General features: G+C 39.7%; 1 non-coding gene across 1 annotated transcript; it reads right to left on the reverse strand.

Moving 5' to 3' along the window:
• Positions 1 to 896: 896 nt before the first annotated feature.
• Positions 897 to 1061, reverse strand: LOC141424344 (U1 spliceosomal RNA). Its single transcript, XR_012449294.1, has one exon. It is a non-coding gene; the product is annotated as a U1 spliceosomal RNA (small nuclear RNA).
• Positions 1062 to 7774: the final 6713 nt, after the last annotated feature.

Genomic DNA, 7774 nt, shown 5'->3' on the forward strand with positions numbered 1-7774 from the left:
CCACACTCCCCTAATTACTGTATCTCTACAGAGAGTCTTGACATCATCTGGAATAATTCCTCCCACTTTATTTCTTTGCAAAATTGTTTCAACTATTCTTGTGACTTTGCCTTTCCATCCAAATTTGGAATAACTTTTCTATGTCTGTAAAATTCAAGATGAGATTTGGATGAAAATTGAGATCAAGGTATGGATAAATGTCAGGGAGAAACATCAAGCATGAACATAATGTGCCTATCCACTCTTTACGTTTTCTGTTGTTGCCAAATTCAACATTTTGTAGCTTCCAGCTTAGAGACCCTGTACCTATTTTGTGAGATTTATATCCGAAATGTTTCATTTTAGGTGTGTTTGTAAATGGTACTGTTTTCTTAAGCTTTCTTTTCATTATCACTATATACAAATACAATCGTATTTTGTGTTTATCTTCATCCTAACACTTTGCTGAGTTCACTAGTTCTACAATTTCTTTTTGTGCATTCTCTGAGATGTCCTGCAGGGACAATAATGTCATCTGAAAAGAGGAATGCTTCTACTTATTCCTTTACTATCTACATGTCTTCCCTTTAATTTTCTTGCCTTATTTCAAGAAACATTTCTGGGATGATGTTAAGTAAGAGTGATGAGACCAGACTGTTTTCAATTGTTCCTGATCTGAAGGGGAAGCTTCAGATGTCCATTACTCAATATGCGTTTGATTGGGCAATGTTATGTAAATTTTCTTTATCAAATGGAGGAAATCTCCGTTTTTTCCTATCCTGTTAAGTTTTTATCATAAAGGAATGCTGGAAGATTCCATTTTAGCACAAAATGTAGTTAGGGAAGGTGGAATAAAGTTTCCAACTAGGAAGTAGAGTTATTTTTTGTCTTCAGGTTTCTTTTTTTCTTTAAAATTTCAGGAGAGAGCACAAATGTAGTTCCCCCATTACTACAAATTATGTAGCCGAGTTTCCCACATTTGGGGAAATCACAGGGGTAAGCACATCAAGAGTGCAATGGATAAACCTTTCCCTGGGAAATCCACCTTTGTGATCATGGTATGTCCCCTGCCAGGTAAGTATGTCCTTGGGTTTCTGAATAAAGAATGGAGAGAAAATAATTTCCATGTAATTGCATTATTTCTTCTGGATAACAAATAAATTCTTAATCCTTTATAATATCTACATTAAAAAACACATCAATTGCTCTTGTCATCAATAGATATAAATACAGAATTGGTCTGTACCCTCGAGCCACTTGTTGTCTGTCACCAACCCATTTCTATTCTGTATAGCCTAGAGGGATGCAGTAGGTCTGTTCCTGTCTCTACCCCTGGAAGAATGGCTTCACTTCAAATGATGGATTTGTATTTAAAAGGAGAGTTTAATATAAAGGTTGAGACTACACCTGGTACCTGAGTGCCCATGTATTCTCACAAGTCAAAGGCAATATTGATAAACATTTATTGAGCAAATTTGTTAAATATATAATGCTAGACTAATAAATTTCTAAAACTATGGAGACCTCAGAATATATGTGTGATAAATTATCTTTTTCTTTGAACTTTAGTGTATTTTTCTAGCCCAATTTTTGAGAAAAGCTCACACAGTGTCTGAGGGTGAAGAATGGAAGAGAATATGAACCTTTCTCTCTCCAACTCAAGGAGGTAATAGGGGAATTTTCTTTGGAAACTTAAAGAATGAATCTCATGACATGCATAAATCAAGATTATAGTCTTTTCCTAACTGGAATCCTCTAAGGCAGAACTCCTAAAATTGGTCTTTTGTCTTAATAACCAGAAGACATACTATAAAATTCATGATAAAATGGCACTTATTGCTTCATGATTGGTGATGCCTTGTCTTTCTGGAACTCGGGTCTGGAACGCATTGAAGTACAGGTGGTATTGTGTTTTGTGCTCAGATGTTCCCCATCATTGAACAGTATGGAAACACCTTGGTGAAAATCCTGAGGCAGGAGGCAGAGAAAGGCCAGCCTGTCACCATCAAAAGTAAGTAGCAGGGCATCATCTGGGGGTCTGAGCTCTGTCAGGAAGCTCTTATCAACCCACCAGTACCATGAATTCTCACAGTCAAGTTCTTCAGGGACCAGATAAAAAAAGATGTGTGGAGTTACTATTGCCATGGGCCAGCTACCAGTAGAAGGCAAGCCAGCTGGGCTAGAAAGGATCCTTTCTCTGTGTGTAAAAATCAAGATTAGTTTGGCTGTTTATTTGTCTCCTTGTATATTCTAGATGACAAAATACTTGGTTTGAAAAGAAGCATTGTCACGGACCTAGAGAGAAAAGGGAGGTAGTGCACATTGAAAAGAAAGACTTGGAGTCAGCATGAAATTTAAGGGAGAAGACTGGGGTTCTGAGAGGACTCAGACCCAGAGTATCCACCTCCCTTAGTATTATTGAGTTGCTGTGTATAGCTATTGATCATGACTCATATGTGGTTTAATAGTTAACTTCTGTGCAAAACAGGATATATTTTTAAATTTCTGTGATCTGAAAACAGCATGTAGTACTAGTGAATGCTGGAACAATCATGCATGCAAGGAATTCATGGTTCTTAGAACAATGCTGGGAGGACACCGCCTGCAGTATCACATCCCATAACCAGGTGCCCAGTCTGCCCAGCAATCTGTCCTCAAGTTCATGAACTTCTGATATTCATTGTACCACATGGTCTCCAACATGTCCCTTTTTTATTTTTGCAACAAAGTAAGCATAACAAACTTTACTCAGAAGTTAACACTACCAAAGTAAACATACAATGACATCTCCAAGTAGGCTAAATACATGCATTTAAAAATATTTAAAAGTGTTCTAAGTACAGAGCTGTGAACTCTGCCCAGTCCCCACTGCTATGGATCCAGTTGGCTAGGTGTGTCTCCAGGTAGGCCACCACCCACTCCTGTACTTGTCCCACCAATGGTTCCAGCTCTTTGTTGACACTGTCAGCAAAGGATAGCCCCAAAGACAAAGAAGCCAACAAGATAGCCCCAGTTAAGGCCCCCTTTGAAAAGTTCATCAGAGACTTGGGTGAAGCATTGCTGGGCTGAGCCTGGGGTCACATGTAGCTGAGCCACCAGATCAGAGGTGGTGTGCTGGAAGTGGGTCTCAAACTCATCGCCAGCTGCCTGCATGGCTTGGTGCAATGAGTCAGCAGCTGGGTTCTCCCCAGGACCAGTACCACAGACATAACCTTTCTGCCTCAGCTTATAGACTACAAAGTCAGCTACCAGAGCCTGTGTGTCTGGGGCCGAGGTTGGGTCATCATGCAGAGTGGTTTGTTATATCTCCATCTGTTGTATGGTTTTATATTTCTTCCTGGAGCCCAAACACAATCTAAGTGATCAGATTCTTGAATACAGCCATATCCATGCCCCCCACGTTAATAGCTTGTCTGATCCCCTCCTCTAGCCTGAATCTGGGTGTTTGCACATAACCAAAGGCAACGTTTTGTATGATTGGACAGTGTTTTGAGAATGTCATTCAAAAGGTGCATAGCCGTCATCTGAAAACATGAAAACAATTTAAAGCTAGTAAGGCCATATGTAATTGAGAATGTGGGGATTCCATGTCTATTCTCCCTTTTTGTTTTAACAATTGTCCTTTAAGTACACCATTCATACATTCTACAATGCCCTGACCTTGAGGATTATAAGTTTTATACTTATAAAACTTTTACCTACTATAAGTCCCACTGTTCCTGTAGGGATAGGTCCATAAACTCCAGTGGGGACCTTTTGTACTCCCTACTTGGGGTAAGAGATACCCCATTTAAGCAAGGCAGATCTAAGCCTGTGCTCGCTGTGGTAGTTGTGGTGAGACATCACTGAATAAGCCCCCACAGTGTTGACAGGGAGCTGGGGAGGCTCCACCTCCCATTTCCCTGGTTTGGAGAGTCTGTTAACAAGGTTCCATCTTTATGATATCAAGATTGACATTTATTGGCCCAGTGATTCCCCTTTTTACATCTAGGGCACAATCCAGGAGCAGGTTTATTATTATTGTTGTTGTTATTACCCAATGATCCAGGTGCTTGATTTCGATTTAGCCTATGTTCCTTCTGCATATGTTCCTTTTTTCCACATCTGAAACATGTACCATTAGTAGGACACAAAGCCTGCTTTAAGGCTGTAAAAACCTCCTTGCTGATGGTCTTGGGTCCCTACACACTGACATACACGTATAAACTCTGACAAAGATCCTTTTCTTTTATAGGCAAAAGGGCTTTCTTGCAGTCAGCATTAGCATTTTCATAAGCTAATTGTTTAAGTAAGCACATCAGCAGCTTGTGCAAGAACAACCTGACTTTGTACAGCCTTAGTCAAGTGATCTAAGAAATCAGCAAAGCTTCACAAGGCCCTTGAAAGCATTTTAGGCAAGATTTATTAGGCTTTTCAGGCTCAGGTAAAGTTTTCCATGCATGATGTGCACATAGGAAGAGCTGTTCATAAGCCTGAGAGTTATAAGTTAATTGTGACTGCAAAGTTGAGAAAGCACCAGTTCCTGTTTGCTTTTCAAAGGTTATACCCATGTTATTTTGAGCATTAAGTCTAGCAGTTTCTTGAGCAAAATCTCCAAAAGCTGTTTTACATTGCAAATAGAGACCTTCTGATAAAGCCAGTTTGGCTATCTGATACCAATCTCAAGGAGGTAACCACAGATTATTCTTAGCCTCCAATATAGTTAATGTAAACAGAGCCTGAACCCCATTCTCCCTCACACTATCTCAAAGAGCATGAAGAGTTTTTAAATCAAAGCACTGATGTACTCTTTGGATTCTCCCCTGTCTGTCAGCTTGTCTGTAACTGGAAATAGCATTAAGCCATCTGGATCTGTAAAATTGAATGTGTCTTTATATTTATTCCAAGACTTTTGGACAGGAGTCAACTCTTCTGCTTTAGGTTCTTTCACTAAATATTCATCAGGATCATTTCTAAAGGGGTTAGTTTCTTTCCATTCCTGTGGAGGAGGAGGTGGCAGAGCACTAGGCATAGGACACTTACACTGAGCCACAGTTTGCATTTTCCTTTAATTTTCCTGACAGGGCTCAAGCACCGTTTTTACTAGTGACCACATAGAAAATATCTTCACTGGAATATGAGAGCCTTTTCTGTACTCCGTTTGTAATATTTTACCAATACGGACCCAAACTTCAACATGCAATATGCCCTCCACCAGGATCCAAGAACAATATTTGAGAATCCAATCTATAAACTCTTTGATCTGATCAGAACTTACAGAGGCTCCAGATTTCTTTAAAAGACACTTTATAAGGGAAACACAATGATTAATACTAGACGAATTCTGCCCCATTGTTACCCAGCCTTTGATATCTATACCACATAATCCTCACACCTATAGTCACAACTCTATCAGGTGGACTATGCTCACCTTATTACTTATGATTACCACAAATCTCTTCAGGTCCCTGTCTTTGTGCCCCACATTGCGATCGCCCGATGTTGGGCGCCACTTACCACAGACCTAAAGAGAAAAGAGATGGAGTGTGCATTGAAAAGAAAGACTCAGAATCAGCATGAAATTTAAGGGGGAAGACTGGGATTCTGAGAGGATTCAGACCCAGAGTATCCACCTCTCTTAGTATTTATTGAGTTGCTATGTATAGCTATTGATCATGATGCATATGTGGTTTAATAGTTAACTTCTGTGCAAAGCAGGATATATTTTTAATTTTCTGTGCTCTGAAAAACAGCACATAACACTAGTGAATGCTGGAACAATCAAACCAAGGAATTCATCATTCTTAGAACAATACTGGGAGGACACCACCTGCAGTATCACATCCCATAACCAGGTGCCCGGTCTGCCAGGCAATCTGGCCAGAAGTTCACGAACTTCTGATATTCACAACACTGCATGGTCTCCAACAAAGCATGATGATAACAAAGCTGAGAGTGCAAAGAGTATGAAACAGTGGGAGAGAACTGTCCTTCATACCATCAAGGTACTGAGTGGAGCAGGAAAATTGCAATGTGGAACTGGAAACCAATGAAACCTTTTCATGCTTTTCTTGAGGATACGAGAAAAATACTAAAAACTGAAGATTCCCACAAGTTCTTTTTCTTCTAAATTTCAAAGTGAGATGGCCATGGAAAGGCTGTGGATAGAGTATTCATACCAGTTATTGCATAAATTAGTACATTGTGACTCATAAAAGAACAACAGGTATAAGTTGATATTGTACTAGGCTAAGAACAGACATGTGATCCCTTGCTTCTGTGGCCCCCAAAATCAATTTTATAGAGATTTATTATTGTATTTTAACCAGAAATATTCTTGGCTTTAGTATGTATAGAAATGCAAGTGCCCTGTGGTCAACCTCAGCTCCCTGGAGTTGAGGGTCTATCAGAAGCTGGAGCAGAGGGTGTGGAGAAGGAGGGTGATGTTCCTGGCTACCCTGAACAGGGTGTTGCTCTTCTGTAATTAGCTGAAAGGTAGTCATCTCCGGTCAGACTCTGTCTAAGGCAAGACTAGGTCAATGGCCCCTTTCTTGAGTTCTTCAGGGAGAGTCACTTATTCTACCCTGGCCTTCTTGAAGCATGCTGCCTACACATCTGTTTCATCCACAATACACTCAAGCTGATGTAGTTTGTCTGCTATGGGCCCCTGTCTCTCTGAGACTGAGTTTCTGAGTTCACAGGTGAGAAAAACTCAACTTACTGTCCCTGTCACCCTCAGCACAAGGACAGTTGGATAATGACATCTGATAAACAGCTCATGAGTGAGTATTATGGGACCACAGACCCATCAGTTGATCCCACAGGTAGTTCTGACAGTATGTGGTTCTGTGCCAGTCTTGCCCTGGCATGTAAATGACCTCATGCTCCTTGCTGCATGTGTAGCTGAAGAATCGGAAAGAAATACAAGTGTTAATTCTCCATGTCTTTCTCTCCTCAACATTTTTGGGGCCTACAGCATGGATGTGACCACTGGCACCTCATTTGCAGTGAATATCGGTTCCCTCAACAACCCAGAAGAAGTCAAGAAGCATCTAAACTTCCAATTTTTCCATCCAGTGATTCTTTCATTAGGAATGTAGGCTGTTTTATCTCTCCCCCTCCTTCCATCTCTCCCAAATAGCAGCATTGTTGATATATACCTTCAAATGCTATATAACTCACTTACTTGAGAAGCACAATTTGATGGCTTTTTACTACATTCAAATACATGTGCACGAACCATCATTGTCAATTTTAGAACATTTTTATCAACCAAGAAATCCTGAACCTTTCTTATCAACCCTTACCCCCTTTCCCTAAGCTAATTAATTCAATTTTTGTTTCTGTAAATTTGTGTATTTTGGACATTTTGTATAAATGAAATCATATTGTGTATGGTCTTTGTGGCTGGATTCTTTCATTTAGCATTATGTTGTCAGCTGAAACATATACACTTATTTCATAACTTTTGGAAAATACAATGTCTATTGTATAGACATAACATTTTATTTATCCATTCATCAATTGGTGGTCATTGATGTAATTTTCACCTTTGGGCTAGTGTGATATAATGCTGTTATGAATATTAGCATGCAAGAAGGTGTTCAAGCCTCTGTCTTCTAGGTTTGTGTGTGTATGCTCAGCAGTCACATTGTGAGTTATAGAGTAATATGTTTAACTTCTTAAGGAATTGACAAAATGTTCTCCTCAAAAGCTATAGCACTTTATATTCCTGCTAGGAATTCATGAGGGTTCTAATTTCTTCTTGTCCCCTCAAAGACTTGGTTTTTCCATAATTTTGTTTATCCCATCCTAG

This window comes from Castor canadensis, chromosome 6, assembly GCF_047511655.1.
Source record: "Castor canadensis chromosome 6, mCasCan1.hap1v2, whole genome shotgun sequence".
In the NCBI taxonomy this organism is placed as follows: domain Eukaryota; kingdom Metazoa; phylum Chordata; class Mammalia; order Rodentia; family Castoridae; genus Castor; species Castor canadensis.